The sequence below is a fragment of the Grus americana genome, chromosome 4 (genome assembly GCF_028858705.1).
Source record: "Grus americana isolate bGruAme1 chromosome 4, bGruAme1.mat, whole genome shotgun sequence".
Lineage (NCBI taxonomy): Eukaryota > Metazoa > Chordata > Aves > Gruiformes > Gruidae > Grus > Grus americana.
Window position 1 is genome coordinate 50,025,996 of NC_072855.1, and position 23,456 is coordinate 50,049,451.

Consider the following 23,456-nt stretch of genomic DNA (forward strand, 5'->3'; position numbering starts at 1 on the left):
CCTGATTCAGCTCTTCTGTCCTGCTGGCAGCAGAATAATTAGTTAGTTACCCTTCAATTAGAAAGATGTCCAAGGAAGTACGACCGCACCTCTGCTCTAAGATGGGATGTTCTGGCCCGTGTCTCATCTGTTCCCTGTGGGCAGCGCCCGTCTCGCCCCAGCCAGGAGACAAGCAGCAACCACCACGTCCAGCTCCGGTGCCTGTTCAGAGAGTCCTGACGGGAGCCCATGCGCTGTTAGCAGTGCCATGATGTAAATCTTCTTCTGCATGGATGTAAACTTCAGTCCTGGTTGCATGTTGCTTTTAATCTCTATCAGCAAGTCATTGTATCAGATCACATTATCCTTTTCCGTACCCTGATGCGTACAGCTACCGCAGCCACACCAGTGACTTTCACTCAGAGGTTCCCCAGCACCAAAGCTGGGCTGGCTCTGCTGAAGAGGTCACCGTCCTCTGGCCATGGCCAAAGGCAGCAGGCTGGCACGTGGTGTGGAAGCGCTGCAACAGCGGCTTGTTTTCGTGGGAGTAAGGACCAAGCAGTTATGGATTTATGGGCGCACCCCTGTTTTGCAAAACTCTTGCAGGTTTCCAGAAAGAAAATGGGGTTGCTTTGTGCACCAACACTTTAAAGCAGGGAAAAACAGTATTTAAAAGTGGTAGAAAATATAGTCTCAAGAAGATTGCTAGAAATCAACATTTGGAAAGGAGATTGAAAATCCTGATTTAAATGAAGAATTGTGGCACCATCTGTTGCCCTTGAAGTTTTGAGCCTTCAAAGCTCACCTCCTTTCCACAGATTGGAAGTCTTTTCTGGGGGAAGCTGATATCCTCATGTAATCGCAGCTGCTAGAATCTCTCCAAAGAGCCCGACGCACGCTCAGAGGGGGTGGTGTGGGAAGGAACTGCAGGAGGGCTGGGTGCCAGCCTGAATGTGCATCACCTCCACACCCTCCTCCCCTCACCGTCCCCCTCCTCTGCCCCATGTCCCCGTCTTGCCCCTCTACTTTCCCACTCAGATCATGCTCCGAGTGTCCTCCCTGCTGGCAGAGAAGGGTCTTGGGCAGCAGCACGGGGCTGCAAAGACAGGCTCTCTCCTCGCTCGCTTCCTCCAGGGTTACAGCACCCGGTAAAAAGGCTTTCTTCGGCGAGGCGTGTAAATATGCGAAAGTCCCTGCTGAACGCGGGGCTTGCAGCAGAACGCCACCAAGAGCCCGTCAGTCTTTCTCCTCCAAGGTGAAAGGGAAGGATAAATGGCTTTATGACAACAGCCAAATCAAACAACAACTACACTGACTGGCAGCCAGCTGTAACAGTTGCATAAGCTACAGCGACACTCCTACCTCATATCCTGGGCCACCCTAGAGTGGATGCGACACGTGGATAAAACACACAGGGATATACATTTTTTTTTTTTTTAAATTGCATGTTATTATGTTTAGCCTCATTATTTATCAGGGCATTTTTTTAATTTCAGTATCTGACTCTGGAAGTGACTTTTAAGGAACTGCAGCCTGACTTCAAGGCACATGCACATGAGAGGAAACCAGCAACCTGCTGTCCACATCAGGCAGGTGACTCCATTTCACATAGCTCACTGCCACATTATTTTTCTTCAGCTTATTATTGAGTAAAAACAAGAAGTGGTGTTTGAGGGATGTAAACAGGAAGGTCATGTGGACCTTTCAAACACCGCTTTCATGTTTGATGTTGAAAGCAACAGAATTGCCCATCAACCAAGTGGAAATTTCATTCCTTATCTATCCTCCTATCTTCTTCTGTCTGATAAAAGCACAGCGACATCTAACCTCTCATTAATGCATTTCATGCAACTAAGTGCATTTGAACGTTGATGGCTGACAAACAAAAGCCCTGTTTTTCGAGAGAGCAGTTTAACAACAGCAAAAAATAGATACCTTTTTCCTACATAGCAATGCACACATGACTTCATTATAAAGCAGACTGATCATCTTTAGGGGTGAAAGCATAATGATGGCTTAGCCCCCATGCAATTCTTGCTTTCTCTGCTAAGACTCCCAGTCAACTAGCAGCAACTAGCAGGATGATGTTTAGGTGGGCATCCAGCTATCGGGAGCTGGACCAAGACCAAAATCACATTTTGTGTGGTCAAGAAAATGTAACTACTGCTGAGCAGGCGTTTCTTGGAAAGGGTGAATCTACGGGACAAAGGCTATTATCTACTTCTAACATGCTTTCAGATCCTCGAAAGCAAATTTCCTGAATTTCATGATGACCTTCTTCTTAAGAACATTCCCCCAGTGCAGTGAGTGCAAACACTCATGACATGGCTTAAGAAGCCTCAGTAGTGGTGGCAGAACCCTAGATAATTAGATTATTTGCTCCTGAGTAATCATACTATCGGTGCCCACAGAAGCATATTGTAGCAGCACGTTTGTTTTTTTTTTAAACCAACCTTGCAAGTAAGGAACTTTTGTCTTGGAAGAGCTGATAGCAGGAGGAATGTCTTCTGCATAAGGTAAAACCCAACACTAATGTTTAACTCTCGTACACTGTCTGAAAAATTAGGTTCTCCTCATATATCATATTATTTTAATGAAGATGCTGAGCTCAGTATATGATATATAATTTATATCATATTATTTTAATGAAGATGCTGGGCTCAGTATATAGATCTATACATAATAGGCACCTGGCAATGGACATACACATTGTCATTTACAGGCGTTGTCCTAACGGAAAAGAACTACTCCAAATGGCATGTAATTAGAGAAGGATGCAGAGCCTAACCAATCATTACTGTAGCAGAAATTTGCCATAGCGTGTGATTAACCTAAGAAAGGCATGATGATGATCTCACCATGTCTGCTCTTGCCTCCTGGCTATCAGAAACACAACTAATGTGAATAAAGAGGCTGGCAGCTGAAACAGCTATCAACGTGGCTTTTTTCAAAAAAAAAAAAAAAAAAAAAAACAACCCAAAAAACCCAAAACTCAAATAGTTAAAAATATCTTGCCTTTTTCCTGCTGCCACCTCAGCAGTGGCTTCCTGTTCCTTCACGTTCTCACTTTGCTTCACTGCTGTCTGTCATTGACAATAAGAGCAGTAAAAAGAACAAAATAATCTCTTTAGTAAACCGCCTCCTGCTGAACATCTCCTCAAAAAAACACGAGAGGAAGATGCTGTGTGCTGGGCCACTTTTTGTCTGATGTATTGAGGCTCTGCAGGAAACCAAATGGCTGCAGGTTGGAAGCCTTCGGTGTTCAGAGATGAAATTGGAGCAATTCGGTGGTATCTTTACAACGCCAGTAAATGCTCTTTTGAGGGCAATGACTCAAACCTGTACGTCCAGCTAAGGACTCTAGCCTGCTCACCTCAGTCACACGAGCTTACGATATGACTTAAGTGGGGCTGTTATGTGAAAAGCTGTCATCTCAGACTCTTCTTTTGCTTTACTCGAGGCTATATGCTTTATTTCTTTGAACGTTGACCCTGGTGGAATTAGACCAAACCAGAGACCAGCGCCTCATTTGTTATTATTTTATTAACTGAGGCACTGCATGTGGGACATGGGGAAGGCAGGAGGTGCTAACCAGACAGGGACAGGATGACGCATCCTAAACAGTACCTTGCAAAGCCAGGAAAAACACCACTTGTCATGTACCGCAGATAGCCAGTGACACCATCATTCTTTATATCCAGAAATGATGGAACAGCCTAACCGTGTACACAGTGCTGCAGCCGTGTGAGGGCTTCCAGCCACTTGATACTAATGAAGGCAAACGCTAGACAGGAACACACAGTAAAATATTACACCTATAAGATACACCATGTCTTCTTCAGTCTCCACCCAGAGCTGACAGGTGGTGTTGAAAAACGTATCTGAGAAACCTCCCAGATGACAGCGACTGCCACTGCGGCAGATCTGATCAGGTAAAATTGAGAGAAGCTTACTGTTCTGGCTCTTGGCTTGAGAAGAAGGAGGTACTGGCACCGATACCAACTCAGCATTGGTAAAAATCAACGCCCAAACCTTACCTTGCTACCTTTGAGTCCTGAATCTCACTCTGTAACCACAGAGCTCTTCAGGACAGAGAGAAGCTCTTAAGTCTTCTCCATCCACCACGTGGATGTGCTCGAACAAAGAGACCGCAGTGCTTTCCCTGGGTGAAGAAGCCAACTCAGTCCCCAAGTCACTCTCTCAACACCTCCGCCTTCCTGCAGCAGAGAAAAACACCAACAGCTGTGCTGTACGACAGCATATTTTAGGAACAACTTGTTATTTGCAGTCTATCCCACAGGTGTCTGATGGCAATAGCTTTTCAGAATTGCCCTTGCAGGCAGCCCAGGGGTGTAAAAATCTCTCGCACTAACAATCGCAGGAACCATCCTCCCTTCCATCAGAATTGTCTCCTAACAATGGCTTATTCAAAACATGTAATTTTATCTTTAGATTCAATGTGCTTCTATCCTTCCAGCCCCAACAAGGGGAACTAAGGTACCCAACTGCCTGCAGCTTTTTATACTATGTTTTAAATGTGGATTTTCACAGGTTTAAGAATAATGACATTCTCTGTTTCTGAACTCTTAAAAATCACAACACTCATAAAGACAAATCCTTATTTAGTGCCTGAGACTCGGGAAGCCCCATCTGTGTCAGAACCAAACTACAACCAGAAATACTTCCTTGAGATAGCAAACATTTAAGAGATAGTAAGGCAAAATCTGGAAACTAGTTCACCAAAACATGCTGGAAACAGAGACCCAGAGTGTCTTATTTTGTAAACCCTTTCAAAGCTAATAATAATAATATTGGGAGACCGTTACTGGAGTCATCATAAGCCAAAGCTTTGCCTGTTGTGTTATGGCAGAACCGTATCCGTACCCTGGACCTCTGCCTTATCCATACCAGACGTATGGTACCTACCCTGGACCTCTGCAAGGCCACTGATGGCTCATACCAGCTAATGTGACATCCCCACTTCTGTCAAGGGCTGAGACCTTCCAGAGCTCGAGTTCAAGGTTTACACTGAGCCTAACGCTGGGCATACCTCTTCTCCTCATTTCTTCTGCATTTAAGCCAGGCATATTTACATTTCCATTTATCAGGTGACTGAAGCAATGCACACTGTGACGGAGGCACTGGTAAAAGACATTAACTTTAACTTGAATCACTGTCCCTCAGGATGATTGCCAAATTGGTTAATGAATATAATTAGCATTAATTAAAATGACAGCTCAAACAAGATCTATCACATCTGGGTTTAACAAAGTCTCAGGTTTACTGAAGCTAGCTGCCTCGACCACCTGGCGAAGCCCAAACCAGCCAGCCTCATGGGCAGCATGGCTAGCACTCACTGTGGCAGCTAGCCCTCCAGCTCACCTTCATGTATGGTGGAGCGACAAGCTTCTCAAGCTACACGCAGCTGCTTCACGGTACAAAAGCAAAACATGCCCACAAGCATAAAAAAATAAAAAAAAGAGAGATGTGGCAGCCCCAGGCAATTATGGCGTTTATCACCTAAAGCCAAGCCCCTCGCATCAGGCTGTTCTGTTTTACTCTCTGGAGCAGTTTTAGCTGCCTTTGCTCAAGCTGCCAGCATATTTAACCTGCAAATCCTAGAAATGAGCTGAGGTCAGGCTGTACCTTGCTAGAGCACAGCTGTGAGCGAGTGGGGCTGCGCGATAGCTTTGTCCTTGTTTCTAAGTCAGCTGGAGTGGAAGCTGGCAGGGCGTGAAAAAGGATCATTCACAGCTTAGGGCTTAATTACTGGACTCGCGCTGAACGTAGATGCCTCATGCACAGAGGCATACTTGAAGGAGCGAGAAAACACATGTCATCCTCAGAGCCAGTATGAAAATCAGGACAAGATGGTTTATTTCCACACAGGACCTTCTTGAAGGTAAGCACTAGATGCTTCAGCCAGTCATCTGACAGCTGTGGATGCACAGTTTCCTACCACAATTTATTTTTATTGACATCCTATTTATGGATACAATTTTTATTACCACAAACTGTGCACACATACGTGACTGAAGACAGACATACATATACACATAAAATTTTATATAAGCCAACGCAAAGACAGGCATCCAGCCTAATCTGGGTAACTGAAGCTAGGCGCTTAAATCAAACAAGTCTGATTCTCAAAAGTGCTGAATAATCAGAAATACCACAAAAGCCAGTGGGAGCCACAAGTTGCTCAATATTTTTGAAAGTACAATTCCTTTTGTCCCTGTTCTTACCCAAGAAATGCCAGAAGGCCTTAATATACTCTGCCATTTCACTAGATGCTACATGTGAGCACAGAGATACTAAACATTCATAGCTCAAGCAGGCAAGATACAGAGCAGAGGTAGGAACCGGTATTCTTTCTGCCTCTTCTTTAGAAGCTAACACAGCTGAAGATCACAGAGAAAACTGTGCAACAGTCAGCGTCTAATGCCAGTGATTTAACTACAGAACACCCTTCTCCTGCATCTCATCATCTCCTACTAAAAACTCCCTGCAATCATGAGCATAGGAATCTGGCTTTAGAAATCCACCTTTGACACATTACTAACAAAAATATTAAAAGGGGCATCCCCTCACCGGATTACTGCCATACAGCAAGTCCTGAATCGATGAAGAGGCGAAGCAGACTGGTACCTCTCTTAAAGCACAAGCTAGAAAACCAAACAAGTGTACAGAATATGCTGCTGCCAGCATTTGTGAAGAAAAAACCCCCCAAACCCACCACCTTAAAGCTGAACAAGCAAAGGATGTTACTGACCTAGGAACGCCATCCCCCCAAGAAAAGTACTTGCAATGACTGCAGATCTGTAAACATTCATACAATGAGGTAAGCACTTTCAGAAAAAACCTTTCCGCTCTTCAGAAAGTTCGGGCAGGGCGTAGGATCGGATGGGGTGTGAACGTTTGACATCCAGTGTGAACAGGGCAGCAGGCAATGAGATACTGAGCAAGCGACTCCACTCGATTATCTTTTTTTTCTTCTTACAGGTGAGCTGCTTCTTTTGCACAGAGCAAGGCTGGCAATTTGTTCTGAGTGACCCTTCCTATAAACCTGTACCCTGTGTGCTTAGGCCAGGGGACTCAGAGCAGACCAAGAACAAATGGAAGAAGTATGTGGATAGACAGGCAGATTAGATCAGAACATCACACAAGTCCAGACTATAGAGCTAGGAAACTCAGAGCAATTTATCAGGTGCTCCTTGTATAACCACATTATCAAAAACTCAGGCCCCACTCCAAGGAACTTGCTGTCACTGAGGTGAGGAGCCTGCACCTTCCCCTCACCCCTGCTCAGCACAGCCCAGGTAATTACTATAGCTCGATCCTCACTACCTCAGCCCTGCTCCCTCATCTATTTATTAACAACTCTAACCCACAGGCGTGAGCAGCCACAGGAAAACCGTTGGGTTTGTTCTGCTCTAAGACAACAGGAAAAAAACATTTTTGCAAATGCAGACTGCCACAGGAGGTGGCTGGAGAGAGACAGATGTTTGGTTAGCACTGCAGATGGGCTGGAAAATCCCCCATCACCACTTCAAAACTCTCACCCTTTTACTTTCCCAGGAGGACAGAAAAAGTGCTCTTTTCCCCTAGTGTGTAGGGGCTTCGCCCTTTATTTTAAGGGAAAAGCCACAACCCCTGGAAATTCATTAGCCCCCTGGTCTTCTCTCTGGGCAGTAACTTGATCAAGTTGATGAGCTGTTGAAGTTCAAGGTTTGCGTGCCTCAGTCCTGAGTTTCTCCCACAAAACTGGAGAATGAGGCTCAGTGCTGATCCCTGAGACACCAGCCTTCTCCCCCGTGGACTCAACGACTTTATTCCATTTATGAGGCTGACCTATCTCTACACCTGCTGAGTGAATTCTGGCCGGGTAAGAAGGCAGGTGGAGGTAAGAGGTAAAGGGGAGAGCTGCCCTGTCAGAAAAAAAGGGGACGTACAGCAGAAAGTAAGTTGGTTGGTCTATGTGATACAGAAATTTGTTGGCCCTCTGCCTCCTGGACCTAGGCTTGAATGCTCTTCCAGCACTGATTCCCCATCTGTCTCTTACTCTGTGGTCCTTGCCAGACCATTTCACAGCTTCAGATAGCTCAAGGCCAGGAAAATGTTCACAAGAAATGGATGTGTTTAAATCATGTTTTGCACCATCCTTTTGAAGGACAGTTTTACCGCTGTTAAAATATTTGTGACGGTGACTATGTTCGTACCTCTTGCTACCTCACGTTGCATGCTCTACTTGAACGTTGTAAGCATTGCTCTATCTTTCTAAGCCTCTGATGGGTATTTTTTCCATTTCCTGATTTTTTTTTTTTTTGTAGTCTGTTAGGTCTCTTTCTTTCAATAGGTGACTAAAAGCAAACACTATGCAAAAAGTTGCTCTCTGACTACAAAGAAAGTATTTTTCTGTGTATAGGAATGTAAGAAGCAAAAAAAGGAAAGCAAATAGACTTAACTAAAAAATGCACATGAACAGAAGGGGAAAGCCCATTCTCCCATCAACTACCCTCTTTTCAGTCACAAACAGGAAATCCTCTCTCAAGAAAGGCAGAATTAGTCATTAAGTGTATACGACTGATTAACCATTTCAACCATCAGCAGTGAAGAATTTCAAATCAAGACTAGGTGCCAGTTAAATTCTGGTCATGGAGCTCAGCTCAGGAGCCCACGGATGAAATTCCACACGCAACACACAAAATCAGCCTTCAAGAGGGGGAAGGAGAGATGGAAGAATACTGCATTAATTCAAGGGGTAATATATATTTTCATGCACATTTCTTCTTCAAAATGCTCTCCAAAATTAAGCTAATGGGTCCACCCCAAAAAAAACATTTAAGTGTGTCTTTAACTCCACTGTGCAAAAGCTTAGCGAGAGCCACCACCTGGTCTGCTAGAAAATAGGTACTTTAACACTCCTGTTTCCATTCAAGATATGAGGAGAAGTTGAATCATTAACCACTCAGAAAAAGGTTCAAAGAAGCATTAGGAAGACTGCCTAGAAGTGATCAGAAAACTCCTTTCTGCAACAGACACAGAACTGAGAAGGTCATGACAAGACCTATTTAGTGTCTTTTTCTCTGCAAACTTTCTACCACACTGGTCTTTCTTAAAGTCAATGATAGGAAGCTATTGCGACGAACCATTGCATAGAAAATTTTGGGCTTGAAACCTTCTGCACAGTGCATGGCATCCATGCAAAGCATATCGGAGATGGTTTCTGGATTTGCAGAAGCCACTGGTACAATCAAACTTTTAGCTGTTGGGAGTTCATTATCATCATTATCCACTGTTTAGGGTGGCAACATTGCTCTGTACAAGCCAGAAGTATTTCAGGACCATCACTAAAGACTGTAGAGCACAAGGATTTCAAAGGGCATGCTACCGACTGGATGATGTACCATGGCTAAACATTCTGTCCATTCATCTCTACCTCATCTGCCCTAAATTTGTTCTGAATCAGCTGCCTAAGATTGGATGACTGAAAAGATGATGTCATTTGGCTTCACGTCAGAATGGAAGCTATGGTGTTTGGAGTAATTTCATATCAATTTAATATCTCTGCTTGGATATCTCCAGCAGCTCCATTTGACGGGGTTTGCATCAAAGGAATTACAGTTTTTAACTGCAGGGTCAGTTTTCACCCATCTAATTAAGGTTTTTTTCTGAGCAGCGTGTTAGCTACTGATTCTGCTGTGATTTTACAATAACAGGTGTGGCTTTGATGGCCAACTAGTTGAACTCATGTGGTGGTTAAAGACTAATTTGATTGCTGAAGTTAGATTATAAATCACATTGAAAAAGAAGAAAGGTTTCAACAGGCAAAAGATGAAACAAACTGAGGGTGAGTAGGTGGGATTCATTAGTCACTAGAAGGCAGGCTCTGCTACTGGAGAAGCAACAACACACGGGTTGCCTTGGAGCATCTGTGCAGATGGAACTGATGAGTAACAGCAAATAACACTTGTTACACAGCTCACTATTTGGGATCATAGTAATGTAATGTAATTAAAGCATGCTTTCTTGGTAGATACTTAACAAAACTATTATTAGCTTTGTCTTCCTTTTACTTTATTTTCTTCTAAGGCTTTTTGAGGAGCGGCTCAAACAGACATTGTGTGGGCTCTCTCCCTGTTGTCTGCGTATTTGGGTTGGCTGCCGACAGGAACGTCTGCTCATGTTCCTGCAGGCATGTTGATTTGGGTAGAACAGACACATACAAATAGCCTGCATGCAGGAACCTAGCTGAAAAAAACCCACATGCTCTCTTATTAATACATTCAAGTCCACTCATCTTCTCGTTAGGCAGCAAGTGTGAGTGTGCTTATTGTCTATCTCTTTGGCAAACCTCCTGCCACCTTCCCACCTCCTCCAGCATGGAAAACTGTAATTCTAAAATAGGTCATTTTATTATGAAAATACATTTTCCAAGCAATGTTCCCCTAAGGCCGTTCTTATTAAGAGCATCTTTCGAACTGGATAAAAACTGCTCTGCCATTTCCCAATATCAACTGCACATGTTTCTCTGATAATGGCCAAGCACGGTCCAGCTAGAAGCAACTCTCAAAGTAGATCATTTAATGCAAGAGTATTTCTCAGGGAAAGCTCCCAGGCCTTATGATAGGATATTATCTGCTTTTATTGCATTGTGGATGGTGTAAAGTGGCCCCATGGCTTGAGGTTTGAATTGTTCCCTTTAAGTTGAGGTGTATGCTGAACCCAGCCAGGAGGTAAAGACCCCTCTCCTCACCAAAGGGAAGACCATCTCTGTTAGTTTCTATGCCTGCTATACACAGGAGGAAGCTGCCTGTCCCTTCCATTTCTTAGGCATCAAGCTAATCGAGACTTAAACAATCAGTAAAGGCTGGGTTAATTCCTAAGTGCCAAAAGCACAAGCAGCTAAATTAAGGAAGTTAATCCTTCCATAATACCCATTTGTTAAAACTTTCCCTTGCGTCTCCTGATGGAGCTTGCTTGACTTCTCAGGAAATGAACGAACAGCTTTGATTCCTCAGTCATAGTCTGCAGTGCATCCTCATGCATTTCGAGCCCCACGAACCCCATGTTCTCAGGCATGAGATAAAAAGTACGAATTCTGTACAGTCTTGACCTGAAGTCAACACATGCAGGCATGGGTCTTCCAAGTCTATTCAGCCCCTGGCTGAGGTAGGTGAGAGCACGTGTGCAATTAGTCGTGCTCATGCTTATGGCATAAACAGGTTTATTTGAAGGACCGGACAGCTGGCAGGGGCCCGAAAGCCTGGTCGCTTTATTTCGCCGTACCACAGACTGAGGTGACCCTTTGAAACACCGCTTACCCTTTCTTTGAAAATGCCTTTGGTGCTGCAACTAAGAATTGTCAAACGTTCTCATGGCTGCATTTGTAATTGAGATATCTGTCCCTACAGACCGGATGGAAACCTTTATGTTATTTTTCAGAGTGCTGAAACAGGGGACCTTGTAAGGCTACTGCTTAGCTTGAGCAGAAATCTGGTTTCTGATAGGCTATGAAGGGCTGCATAAGCTTGTTTACTGGCTTTTAAAGATACTCCCTAATTATTAACCTCAAGGGGAGGATTAACTTTTTATTTTAATAAATATGCAGATGTCATGGCATGCTGCAGTGTTATAAAACTTCAGTACTTGTGAAATACCAGCCTTTCAGGGTGGAATAATTCTGTCGTCTTGTTTCCATACAGCTCTTCTCAGAGTATCATCTTTCTGACAAATATTTTATCACATTACTTCTACCCCTCCCTACACCCCCCAGCATGCTTATTATATTTTATCATTTTCCTAATGACTCATCTCTAAAGCTAAGTCTTTCAGCTGTGTGAAGTTTTTTGTGAAACTGAAGCTTCAGAGGAAGAAGAGTGACATTAATGATAGTGACCCTTTAGTTCGTTAAATACTAAGGGCTGACTATCCTTCAGCCTTTTCTAGCCTAAGGGTGAGCTAACTCCCCAACAGCCAGACTGCTTCTTAGGACAGCTGAGCTGGGAAGATTTATAGGACTTTTCCACCTCCCTGGTGATATCTAGTTCATTCCTCAGTGCCCAAAGGACATCCTAAAAGCTGCTCTGGATTGTAGGTCCAGTAGTTTAAGAAAATGGGGACTTGCTAAAATGCAACAGTGCCCTGTCCACGTCATCTGTGCTAGAAGATTTCTTATCTGGTCCATCACACTGACTTTCCAGATTTCTTCTGCTGTTCAACCCTGCTTCTGGAAATACTCCACAGTCAGATGGGGTCCTACGGAGGGGAGGGACCGTGCCCTGAGCACTCGGCAGACACGCCGCTTGTTGGACTGAGATCACACTGGCGACACGCCAGAGGGAAAGCACCAGTCCTTAGACTTCAACATGTTTTACAGGTTCTTTACTAAGACAAAATGACTGCCCAAGAGTAGAAAATCACTTTCAGTCAGTCTGGCTTTAGGTGAAGGGACTCTGCCCACCATGTTTCCCTGGTACCAGAGAAACCACGCTCCAGCTCTACCCTCTACCAACAGGAACACTCAGGAACCCAAGCCCATGTAAAATCAAATCAGGAACCAATCTACTGCTCTTTTCCTTTTCCGTTCCATGCAGGAAATGTTCCATCCATCTGAAATTTATGCCCAACCACATACCTTGTTTTGTACGCAAAAGTTAATGAGTTGACTCCTGGTTACACAGATTTAAGGTAACATCAGATCCTTTGTTATCCCATGTTGGAAATTCCCGCTGTTTCCATGATAACACCTTGACTTTTCTTAGATTTCTAGTGATTTTCCCATGGAGCAGCAGGTCTAGTCTTGCATGTAAAAAGGGGGCCTGGAGCCACTGGAAAATTTCTGAATTAAATCTAGACTGACTTAACTGTCATCATTTGAGAGCAGACATTGCTTTTTATAGTACTCGTAAGATTAGTCATAATGTAGCATAGTATTCATGTCCTCTATTTGAATTTGTTGTCTTTTTGCATGAAGAGCAGTAAAAATAATTGCACAGCACCTTGTTTCATTTTGGCTTTTTTTTTTTTTTACTTCCCTTTTAAAACCTGAGCTTTTTGTTTATTTGCACATTAGCATCACCAGGAAAAAAGATTTTCACCACTAGAATGCAATCTGGGATCCTGATCACAGTAACCAATATTTGTCCAAGTTTAAAAAAAAAACCCAACCAAACAACAAAACAACAAACACAAATGCATACAGAAAACCATCCTGTTCTTCAGGACAAAACACCAACTGGTAGTAATTGCACGATGATTGTGAAGAGCTGCCAGTATTAATTACCATCACTGAGCCACAGCAGAATCTCAAGACACAGGTGCCACAGAGAGAATTCAAGTAACCATTGATTACTTTTCAAGATTTATAGAAACACCTGGTCCATTTATCAGAAAAAAAGGTCAGAAGAAAGGGCAAATAATAGGATCTGCCAAAGCTGAATGTTTAGCCGCTACTTTCTGCCTATGATACGCATATTGTTTTTTCAGACAATAAGAATACCTTACTTCTGATTGCAGGCTCTTGTCGAGCAACCTTTTGTACACTAGTTACTTCGGTCCTCGTCTGTGCTTCATTGAGCAATTACCTAGTTGCGGCTAACGGAGCGACCGTGGTGGCTTTGTTGGTTCTTGCCAGACTTTGCGAGACCCCCAGCCCTTCAGAAAACACTGCCCTTCCCCCACGCGTGTGTGTGCATGAAGGCTGAGGCGCACAAACGCGCGTGCGTACACTATTACTATGTAACTACGATCAATCCCTAGACAATATGAATGATTTAAAACTTAGCAATGCTGCTGCTTCCTGGATCAGAAGTTCACCAGACCGCAGTGAAGATTCCCATCTAGCAATGTGCTTCATATCTGTTTTATCACACTTAGAGTTTGTTTCCTTAGTAGTGACTGTGAGGGTTGCCCAAGAGGGGGACGAGAAATATCTCAGCTCAGAATGCACTCTTCTAAAAAAATTGCTTCTCCACTCCCTCAGGAGAATATCTTCATCTTCAAAGCGAGACAGTGATATAACTTAGCTTGGAAAATGGTCATCATTTGCCAAGTGATACAAGCTTTGAGTCTCAGCTCAGAGCTGGTTTCCACTACGTTAGATACAGATACTAATGGTATGTAGAGATGCTAATAGTACAAATACTAGTGGTTTAACAAAGCACTGGGGTGTCTGTTTGTGTCCACCTCAACTCCTCCTTGTCCTCCTAAGGGAACCACTTTCAGAGGGAGGAAAGCAGGCAAGGAAGCGAGCAAACAACTATTACCACATTTGACTAATTCACAATTAATATAGTAAAATGAACAGTAAAAGTAATGGATATTGCTAACAATTACAACCACGCATGTAACAGATACAGACTTTTGTTCCTGGATCATTCAAAAAAATAACAGGGTCTCCCTGGATGTCTGGTTGATACTGGCTGTGGTAATAGCTTCCTTACCTGGCACTAAGTTTTGTGACACAGGATCGTGGGGTTAGGGATGCGGGAAAAAGAAGAATTCAATCTGTCCTCTGTGGACATGCCTGTAGCACCCTGACAGAAGCTTTTACAGCAACTCGTTGTAGTATTTGTGATGGTTGGCATTCTTCCCTCCACTTAATTATTTTCCCCAGTACACGTGTCCACTGCTGCCAGAGGACAAATCGGGGGGAAAATGCTATTACGCTGGTTCCTAGTCGCTACTCCTTTGGTCTCCACCTTTCCCTTTGCCTCTCTCCCTCACACCCCGCATGGAGTTGCCGGTGTTGGCGTTGCGTTTTTTCCATATTTACTCAGCAGAGTTCTGACACCTCTGCCCTTTTGGATCTGCTGCCAACCTACAAATGTGAATTCTTAGCTATGGAATCCCAGAAACGAATCACTCAAATTTAATAAGTCACTGATCATCTACAATTAAAATTTAATAGGTACAAGTCTTTGTTTCTATAGAACTGCTACTGAGTTCAAAGTCCATGTATATAATAAAACAGATATATATAGTCCTTTTCTATTTTTACTATTTGCAAAGTAAACCATGCTCAGATACCTTCCAGTGGGAAAAGCTTCTGAGAGTGTAATTGGATTTCATTCAGAGCATACCCAGAACTTGTTTTCCCCCAGTAAATATTATCAATCTTTGCTTTGTTTTGACTCTCAAGAAGGTGATGTTTACCTAAATGATCCGACGTATAAGACCAAACATGGGACCAGTTTAGACATCTGTCACATAGTATTGTCAGAGTTAGGGCACCCAATCTGTATCCAAGATTCATACATAAACAATCCAGGGTGACTTTTGTTACCTTTCTAATCTTCCATAATAATATCAAAGTACTGCCCATAATGACACAACTAATTTTAAAGAATTTTGCACAGATAGAACCAGTTCATAACCCTGTAAGGCACACATGAAAGTTTTATCAGCTATGAAATCATTACATGCCATTAGATAATATCACCTCTTAATCCAAGCTTGCTCTTGAATCTACAAAGGCAATAGACCGAGCCTATATCCCACCTCTGCCTTTAATGTAGGGATTATAAGTTAAGAAATGATGCGCTGCTAGAAGCACAGCTATACAAGTTACAAAATTTTGCTCTAGCTGTAAGACTACGAGCAGCTTGTTTTACTCCTACATCAGTGACGCTTTCACAAACAAATCAGAGGCAGGATGTTGTTCTTAATATAATCAGGTTCTCCTTAGCTTCCACTGCAGCTGACGGAGGAGGTTTATGTTGTTAAAAATAAAGGTGGTAGTAACAGTTGTAGGACCCAAATCCGACAAATTTTACTACTGCCAACATATTTTGCTAATGAAATCCGCCTAACTCGAACCTAGCCCTTGTTGGACAGTCTTCCGTAAGTTTGAGACTCACAAAAATACTACTGTCTGTCCTGGCCTTGAAGGATTATTTAACAGCCACTGTTCTTAATGCTGGGCTGACCCATGATGGGCATCATGACTCAAGAATGGCTAAGTTTTGAGACTGGTTGTCCTATGGAAAGATTTGCATGCTCTTCTGATTGCAAAAGGAGTTGAAGAGAAGGTGAAACCTTGAGAAGGGAAAGCACATGTTGAAAAAAACAAAAACCAAACCCAACACGACCGCCCCCCCCCCCCAAAAAAAAAAACCCCAAACAAACAAATCAGAGAAATTAGCCCAGCTTGGGGGACAGAAGCTAAGTTTGAATGGATGGGGCAAGCTACCAATCAGGTAAAAAAATTTCAAAATTTCATATTAGAGGCATATACAATTACATGCATAATAAAAAATTCCTAAGATACTGACACCAGCCTGTAGAAAACTCACCACAATTCTAGAGCTCACAGGGTCACTCTATTCAATCAGATGTGATACCTGAGCTCAGTAATGATTTTCAGACCTTTTAAGGGTACCTCATTCATCCATCAATATTTATACTTAGTGCAATCTTTTGTACAGACATATTTTCAGAGACTTGAAGAGAAAACCAAAAAAATCCTGTGTAAAATTTCAAGAAAGCTCATAGTCCTGACACTTAAGTCATTACATGATCAGAACGTGCTTTTTCTTAATTTTTAACGCTTTAAAGACAATTAGGTCATTCTAAAGGCTGACACCTATCTTCATCACGCAAACAAGGATCATCACCTCACTCCATGGGATGGTCTGTATATAGAAGTAAAGTCTTTAATGTTTTGACTTTTCTTATATCACCCTCCCTCAGTGTGCATTAAGCTCCTAGGGTAAGTCAATGTGGTTACAAAAAAACCCTCTGCATACCCCCTCCCCCCCCCAAAAATATCCCACTTCAAAGAACTTCACTGTTTTGTACCATCTCCCACAGCAAGTGCCTTCAGACTACTCAGTCTCACCCTTTCAGTCCCCTTTGAGCTGCTACATGCTACTGGACAACTTGACAATATCCTGCCAAAACCACCCACCTCTGGCCCATACTCTCAGACACTACACTTTCTAAAGAGAAAGCCTTAAGTCCAGGCTTAAGCACACTTCAGAGTTAAGTAAAACTCACAACATTCAAGGTAGAGATTTGCAGCATAATAACACTCTATGTATCAACCTAGACATCATACCCAGCAATGGGATTTACAGTTCTGTAAGACAGGAAAGCAAATCTCTCTCACCAACACCGGGAGGCACAGCTGAATGAAAGCAGTTACAAAACCAATCCACTGTAATGGGCACTTTCAGTTTGCAGTTTGTATTACTCAGTATAACTTCTCCCCCAGTAAACTTCAAATAACTTTAAGGTCATCTGGAGTGAATGCTACCAAGAAGAAAGATGGTTTTAGCACAGAGGTCCCAGGAAAAAACTCAGCTGACTTCTAGAGGGAGAAACACCAGAGCTCTATGGTCATTCCTGAGCTGCAGACTCCCTGGCAGCGAGGTGACAGAAGGAGAGGAAAATCCATTTAATATAGGCAGATCCGAAGCAATGCATGTAGGAAGATTTAATTTAAACGCCCCTTACAGGACAGGCAACCAACCTCTGAGAAAACCCTGGCTCAAAGAAACGCAAGGATCGCTGCATGTAACTAACGGAACACAAGTTCCCACCGTGTAGTCGTGGGAAAGAAAAGTTCATACTATTGGGTGAATAGACAGGGGAATACTGAGCACGAGGTTATTATCTCCGCACGTGACACTAGCGAGAGCCTTCCTGGAATCCACTGTGCAGCGCTGGTGGCCGGCGAGGACAATGGTGGGGGCTTGGACAAGAGCGGCCCAGCCATTTCTCCTGGGGAGCATCTGTAGTCCAGGGAGAAACCAAAGGAGCCCAGTCTATTTATCTCATCAGAGACAACGTTAAGTGGCTATTTAATTACTGTCTTTAAATACTGAGCGGAGAGAGACGATCTGAAACTAGATAGCTATTTAATCTGACAGACAAAGACATTACAAGATCCAGTAGCTAGAAGATGAAGTCAGAAAAGTTCAAAGTGGGAAAAAGATGCAAACGTTTAACAAGGAGATTAACAATTGGAGCCAATTATCTAGGAATGTAGTCAATTCCCCATCGCTGGAAGTCATTAAATCAAGACTGTTTGAAGAGGCTGGTGGGCCAGACCCCAGACTCACTGGGGAATAGTCTGTGCTTTATATTATGGAAAAGGTTAGACTATGGGATCATAATAATTCCTTATGACTCTAATAAATTCATCAGCAGCATTGTTATCTTCTCCTGAGAGAAAAAGAAGGATGAAGGAAAAAAGTATTAAGGAAGCCAAGGCCTGCATGGGGCACAAAAAGCAGCCTGATCTGTGGACAACACAAGTCACAGACTCGGAGCTGGCAAGCTCATCATCCGTAGTTTTGTCACCGACTTCAGCAGGAGAAAGACGAGCCCGGCCAGGGACTTGTGGCCAGCCCGAACGCCCCAAGCCGGGCGGCTCAAGGCGCTCCAGCGAACTGGCAGCGCGGCTCTAACACGGGCGAGCCGCTGGTCCTTGACTGCAACATCCCGGCTCGCAGCCCGAGCGGACCACCCTCCCGCGCTCAGCCGAGCGCCCCCGGGAGCACGGTTTCGGGAGCCCCGCGCTTCGGAGACACCCGTCCGGGGGTACCTCGGTACACCCGCACGTCTGTTTCGGCCCGGCTTCGCCCCCGGGGAGGCCGCAGGAGCGGGTGCGGGGCGGGCCTGCGGGACGCCCCTTCGCCGTGAACCGCAAGCCGGGGCGGCGGCAGACGGGGGCCGGGGCTGTCCCCCGCGGCGGCGGCAGCCTCCGGGGCACCTTCCGCGCTGCGACACCGCAACCCGCCGACACGTTGCCGTGGCGACCGCGCCGCGCATCCCCCCGGCCCGGCCCGCCGCAGCCCCCCGGCGTGGCGGTGGGGCCGGGGACACACCTTATCTTTCTTTTATTTTTTTAAGTTTTCCGCGCTCCCGGACACGCGGGCGCCCAACCAGCTTCCAAGCACCGGTAAAAATCAGCAGAGAACCAAGGAGGCCCCTTGGGGGCTGCCCGGGCCCGGCCGTCCCCGGGTGTCCGCTCGGCGTGGCGGCTGGCGGCCGCAGCCTCCCCCCGGCGAAGAAGGGCACGGTTCCTCCGGGCGCGCTCCCCGGGCACGGTTTGGCCCGCCCAGCACCCCCGCGCCGGGCAAGGCCGGCAGGGCGAGGGAGCCCCCCGCTTCTCCACCCCGCCATGCCCCGGCACCTGTCCTCGCACCGACCCCGCTCCTCTCCGGCGCCGAAAAAACTTGCTGGGGGGGGTGGTGGGGTGTGCGTGCAGGTGCTCACAACCCCCCCCTCCATCACCCCCCGCCCCTTACCTCCCCGGCGGCGCCCAGGGAGCCGCGGGCACGCCGCTGCCGCCGTGGGCAGGGATGACCTTGCGGAGAAATTCATCATCCGGGCAGGAAAACAAGCCCTTCCTCGGGGTGTGCAGCGGCGGGAGGAGGGCGGGCGGAGGGAGGAGGGCTCGGCTGGGGTGGCCCTCCCCGCCGCGGGGGGCAGGGGGGAGGCGATTGGGGCCGACTACAGAGAGGCAGCGGCGGGAGGTTAGGGCGGAGCGGCCCCAGCCAGCCTCTGCCACCGCCGCCCGGGGAGCCGTGCCGAGCGGGCGTCGGCGCCTCCCGGCCGCTCGCAGCTGCGGCTGGCGGCCGGCCTGGGGAGGGGGGAGCGCCCGGGCTGCGGCGCCGGGCCGGGGCCGGGCTCCCCACGGCGGCCGCAGGGAGAGCGGGCAGCACCCGGGGCGGGGGTGGGGCGGCGAGGGGGTGCCGGCCAGCGGGGAGAGCACCGCGCCATCCGCCCGTCGGCGCTTAGCCCCTGCACCCCGCCTCAAGCCCTCCCAAATCCGGAGGGCGCGGGCAGGTACCTGCTTCCAGGAAGGCATTCCCAACTCACACCAACCCCGCCCCAGGGCTCTCCTGGCCTTTATAGCCCGGGAGCTGGAGGTTCCTGCCCTCCATCGGGCGCTTGGGGCTGAACCGGGGGTCCCCGGGCCCCTCCGCAGACCCCCGGGCGAGCTCGGCAGCCGTGCCAGAGCCCCGACGGTGCGCTGGGGCGGGCTCTGCATTGCCGCCTCTGCCAGCCGGTTCTTTCCAGCTCCTAAAGCAGAACTACGCGCTAAGCTGCTTCGCGGCAGAAGAGCTAGAACTGCAGATCCAAAATCCACTAATTCCGACCACCTTTGCTAGTCCTGCATGTGTCAGCTGAGGAAGCGTGCCTACAGATAGCTAGCTAGGCACTTAACGAGCCGTTTCCTTGCGGAGCTGTACAAATTTGCATGTGGAATTGCAGTGTATGCAAATGCGGATCAACTCCTGTCAGGCTTTCAATTTGGATTGTTCTTTTTGATAGGCAAGTTTGGCTTCCTGTATGAAGCACTGCCCTGAGCCAAGCAAAAATATCAGCAGCAAAAGACATTTTGGGTTAGGACTGGAAATTGTCTGGAAACCTTTGCTCTAATTTCGGTTTATTCCCACCAGGGTGGAATTTTATCTCTCTCTGCTGCAACCACAGGAAATGGTTCTGCCAGTGCCCGGAGATTCAAGTAAAGTACAGGTTTTCAACCAGGAAGATTCTAAATCTTCTATCTCTCTTTATGGATAAATAGGAGCAGGATTTCCAAAACTATAGGACAAGCTGTCAGGAGAACTCTGTTGCAATATGGAAAAGACTGGGGGGAGGAGGGGAAAACGGTTGACTAGAGGACCTAAGAAAATAATTTTTATCTCTAATTGTCATAAATATCAATGAATCACGTTCTCTTGATCCATACGAATGGACCCATATTTTATTCACTGCTCTGCAAAACACCCTCGGGCTCAGTTATTGATCCTAAATGTCTTTGACTCAAGGGTTAAGAAATAAGAAACATCTCTAAGAAACATCTTACATATCCTACCGTGGCATATGTAATTTCTTCCCCAACAGTGGCCACTAAGATCAGCACATATTTATGTAATAGCCATTCCTGAATGTGGCTTTCTGGCAGTTATTTAACCATGGAAAATTTAAGAGATATTTTCAATATTCATCAACAATAACCACTTTTTTACATGTGCCAAAATCAAATCAGCAGTACTCTTAAGAGCTTGAACATCCCAAACACGAGGGTACCTCACTGGACTGCGGGAGAGTGGAGAGAGCATCAAACTTTATCAGGAAAAGATTTACAGCATTAGCACAGCCAGGGGTTCCCAGTAGCTCTTATTTACTTCATTCTCTTTACAATCTTGCTACTTGGTTCTCTGGAGGACTGTATAGAGCCAGGTCCTCATCCTGGTCATGTCTGAGTCAGGAATACAAGGATAAGGTTGGCAAACAGTGTCAGTGTTCAAGTCCTCTTCATTATTCTGCTAAATGACCTCTTTTTAAAGAAACATTGCCAAACTTCCTAGAATTAATCCTGCTGCCATTAACATTACTACAGTGAAACTTCCCCTTTTTTTTTGTTAAAGAAGAAGAAAGGCTGGATGATGCAATTTCCTTTTTTTTCAGCAATTTTACTTTTGTGAAGAGGTCCTCATAGGCACTCACAGACCTTGCTGCTGCAAGGACTTCATGGGACCTCAGGGGCTGCTCAGCAAGAGACAGTTACAATTAGTATAGGGTTTTTTTCCTAAACTTTCCTAAACATAAGATTTGTTATCTGGATTCTTAAGAAGAGACCCTTTTTGTTAATAATACCCCCCTGAGCCTGAGATACTCAAATCACAGTCTTGGCACTCAGTTAACCAATTAATTAATTCTGCAAGCTAGCCAAGCTTCTTGCATCCTTTAATGTAGCTTTAACACCCACCCCAGTGCCATCTTTTCCTTTCTGTGTCTTTCTCCCCATTTCAAAGTCACTGAAAAACATTAATGCTACTCTCTTCGACAGCAACCTTCCCTGCCCAAGAAGAAATAACCTGTCACAGAAAGGTGAGAATCAGGTTTGTCTCCAGGCAGCCCTTGTTCGGCTCTGGAACCATTTGCAAAGTGAGGAATTTCAGCTGGTTTAGTATTTATAGCTAATACTTTCCTCTTCTTTGGAAACCAACTTTGAGATTAATTGAAGTGGAAACATGGTAGGATTTTCAAAGGCATGTAGGAGAGGCGGTTGACCATCCAGCCTTGAAAGTCACAGCAATAAGAGTCATATACATTCAGCTGGAAAGGATGGGAAGCTTTTCTATGGGCTATTGCGCCCTTCCTATTTTAGGGTTGTGAAGTACCTTCAGAGTGTGTGGACAGCTCAGTCCCAGCACCTGCAGGAAAGGAGCAACTGTAATTCTGAGGCAAAAAAGAGAAGGATTGGAAGCTTGCTTTGCTACAAGCCCCTCCATACCCACGCACTTCAAAACTAGTGCCCGAATATTTTCCTGCCGAGTTCAGATAAACATTTCCTTCTGTCTGTACAGCATTACTGAGAATCCCTGTGCCATGGCTGAGCACTGGATCTACCTCTTATTGTCTGATGTACAAGGAAATCCAAGAGGAACAAAGAGAGTAATATGACTGAAATACAGCTCAACTAATAATCTCTTCCCCATGCCCAGCAGGGCATGGATGCTTCTGTTTCCAAATGTAATGATGACCTAGGAAAGCTGAAAAGAGGCATCAAAGAGACTCAGATCATTGCAGAAATTGGTTAAGGTGATGAAGCGCACACATGCACTCACGGCATGGCCACTTTATTTATGAACTCTTCTCACGTGCCTATTTTTTTCCCCTACATCCTTTTCTCTTTCCTGAAACACAGCCTACCATAGAAGGATTTCATTTGGTACCTCATGCAATATTGGCATTAAAGACCTCTAAACCATTTTCTAAACCCTGTTGTGAGCTCTGAACTCCATTAGCTGCTGTCCTGATAGTCTAAGGAAGTCATCATATCTCAACATATCAATGTGTCACCATATCAGTGCAAACCAGATATTTAGATTATTCTGGTTTATTTTTCTGAATTTTTAACTCATTTGCTTAATCACCTGTGAGTCATGACCAATTTACTACTATTTTTCTCCATCCTTTTGTCATCTTCTATCTCTGGCTACATACATTTGGTTTATGTTAACTTTTTGTAGGCCTTAATGCAGAAAAGCATTCACACTGAAGGCAACGCATAGATAGTTGCTTAGCTTTAAGCACCATGCTTAGCACTTAATAAAGTCAATGGAACATACTTAAAATTGTGTGCATAGGTCTCAATAGTATCGAGAATAATAAAGAATTTTAAACCTTTTAAACTTGCTAGTATTGACCAGGGTGAAAGCAGAAACTTAACTCTAGGGGAATTTTCTTTTGATATGTATTAGGCCATAGCTCAGGGCAACAGGAGCCTGGGTTTTCTAGGAGCTGCCAGAATACAATTAACCATCAGAAATGACAACCACACTTCTGCAGTACCTTTGAAGACTCTTGTAGAATGTTTTAAAATCTCATCTTCAAACTATATCACCATCTGGCTAAAAGAAAGTAAGTTCTTTAGTGTAGCTGGAAAAAAATAGAGCTGATGATTTTTTAAAATGAGTAGTGGTATTGGATGTTGAGAAGATGTGTTGTTG

General features: G+C 45.1%; 1 protein-coding gene across 1 annotated transcript in view; it reads right to left on the reverse strand.

Annotated features, from left to right (window-relative positions):
• GPRIN3 (GPRIN family member 3) overlaps positions 1–19,498 on the reverse strand; it is a 35,047-nt gene extending 15,549 nt beyond the window's left edge. The window contains exon 1 of the mRNA XM_054825319.1: positions 19,236–19,498. The gene's annotated coding sequence lies outside the window, so the exon portion shown is untranslated. The remainder of the gene's footprint in view (positions 1–19,235) is intronic.
• Positions 19,499–23,456: the final 3,958 nt, after the last annotated feature.